The 2,272-nt window shown below is 37.0% G+C and overlaps 1 long non-coding RNA gene across 1 annotated transcript in view; it reads right to left on the bottom strand.

Moving 5' to 3' along the window:
- Positions 1–421: 421 nt before the first annotated feature.
- LOC112211515 (uncharacterized) overlaps positions 422–2,272 on the bottom strand; it is a 5,136-nt gene continuing 3,285 nt past the window's right edge. Inside the window, exon 2 of the long non-coding RNA XR_002945626.2 lies at positions 422–515. This is a non-coding gene — a long non-coding RNA (uncharacterized lncRNA). The remainder of the gene's footprint in view (positions 516–2,272) is intronic.

Raw genomic sequence — 2,272 nt, 5'->3', positions numbered from 1 at the left:
CAATAAATCGCGGACCAAGGGACCGGAATAAGGAGTCAAGATGGCTATAGGAAAGGGAAATACCTGGAGAACAATATATAGCTGAAAGTGTAACATTAACGGGCGAGAGGATAAGATGACGGATGTTTATTGAATAATATTAGACGGAGTAGAAGGAATAAGGGAGTGAGGTAAAGATTTATGAATAAGGATACAAGAACCAGCGTGGGATGTGTTGTCAGGGTGATCTGTCAAAAAAACCTAAAAATAATTCTAACTAGTTCCAATTTATTATATTCCAAATTAATTATAATTTTATTTATTATTTTTATATATTATTAATTATTATTTTTATTTTTATTTCTTGCTCGCATTCTCTTGGCAAGTACTACGTCCACGTAGTATCTAATGCAGCCAACCAAAGTGCCGTTGATCTTCCCGCTATAATCTGCTCTGTACTTACCGTACGGGAAGTTCGGCATTACTGGGCCAACTTTGAGGTCATCCAGGTCCAAGTTGTTTACTTCGTACGTTCCCTGCAATAATATAACATATCATTGTGATTGTCATTAACCGATCATTAATATATTAAAATAACATTTACACAAAAGGTTAGGATAAATCGTTCGGTATTATTTCCAAAAATAGAATTATTTCAAATTGAAATTATCTGCGAGTCTGGTTTAATTAGATTCAATTTATATTGTAATCCATTAGGGCAAAGTAATGAAATCTAAACAGGAAGTAACCTAAATACCTAATTAGCTAAAAAACTAATCATAAATAATAAAATCTACGATAGTTGAAAAATGAAATGATTAGAAGTAATTTTATCGAAAATTATTTATTGAGCAGATAAATAAGAACATTTTAGTTCACGATATAGTTCAAGTAACTAGTACATGCTACTATCAAATTACATAATTATGTATTTTAAGTATAATTTATATTTTTGTCATGCAAATTATCCATAAGAAATCATACCTTAGAATTACGCTTTCCATATTTCATGACGTCAGGCATTAGAACAAGTTAATACGTCGAATGTTATTTCTAAAAAAGAATTATTTGAATCCCCAAACCCCAAAAGCCTCCAGAATACCCATAATCCTATCGTCCTATCTCTCTATTACCGATCATGGGCAAAATCCTTGAAAAACTCATTTTGAAATGCCTATACCCCTGGATTCCAATCGTATAATCCCTGATCACCAGTTTGGATTTCGAAGATCCCACTCTACTATCCAGCAATCTCATCGGGTAGTGGACGTAGTCTCGTCTTCTTTGGAGCGCGGAATATACAGCACGGGGGTCTTTTTCGATGTAGAACAGGCTTTTGATCGAGTCTGGCACCCGGGACTGCTTACGAACTCCGTAAATTCCTACTTCCTACATACTTTTACATCATTCGTTCCTTTCTCATTGGTAGATTTTTCCAAGTAAACCACAATGGTTCCTATTCATCCCTCTACTCTCAGTCCGCTGGTGTTCCACAAGGTAGTATACTTGGTCCCATCCTCTACACCGTCTATACAGCTGACATTCCAACCAATCTTAACACTATCCTCACCACGTATGCCAATGACACATGTGTGCTCGCTGTTAATTATAACCCATTAATCGTATCCCAAAATCTCCAATCCCATATCACAGCCCTCGAAGAATAGTGTCGTCTCCAATTAAGATAACTTCCAACAAATCACATCAAATCACCTTTACCCTTCGTCGTAAAACTAGTGACTGCCCTACAGTTTCATTTAATGATGTTACTCACACCTGTCTAACAGATCCGCTACCTTGGACTACATTTGGACAAACGATTAACCCGGAATCCTCACACAAGACAGAAAAGACAGGAACCTGCACGCCGATTTCGACTATTACAGCACTTACTAGACAAACGGTCTAAACTTCAAACACATTACAAAAGAATGATCTACATGACTGTAATATGGCCAATCTGGACATATGGAGTTGAGCTTTGGGGCTCCACTAAACCTTCGAATTCCTCTCGTATTCAATCCCTACAATCCAAAATTCTCAATGCTCCTTACTTTGTCACAAATAAAATCATACATAAAGACAATAATGTTCCCTATGTAACCGATCTAGCCCGAACCGGATATCACTCCTTCCATTATAAACTCTCCAACCACTCAAACCCCCTAGTTTCTAATCTTGCATCGTCTTCCATTCCTGACAATCTTCCGAGGCGCCTGAAAAGAAGAAGGCCACGAGACCAGCTAATGTAAAATGTCATTAGAGTGCTACCAATGGGTAGTTTCTCTATACG

Source organism: Halyomorpha halys, unplaced genomic scaffold (assembly GCF_000696795.3).
Source record: "Halyomorpha halys isolate HHAL.00 unplaced genomic scaffold, Hhal_1.1 Scaffold2250.1, whole genome shotgun sequence".
Lineage (NCBI taxonomy): Eukaryota > Metazoa > Arthropoda > Insecta > Hemiptera > Pentatomidae > Halyomorpha > Halyomorpha halys.
Note: the sequence above shows the minus strand (reverse complement) of the source record. Positions and strands in the feature narration are given on the sequence as shown.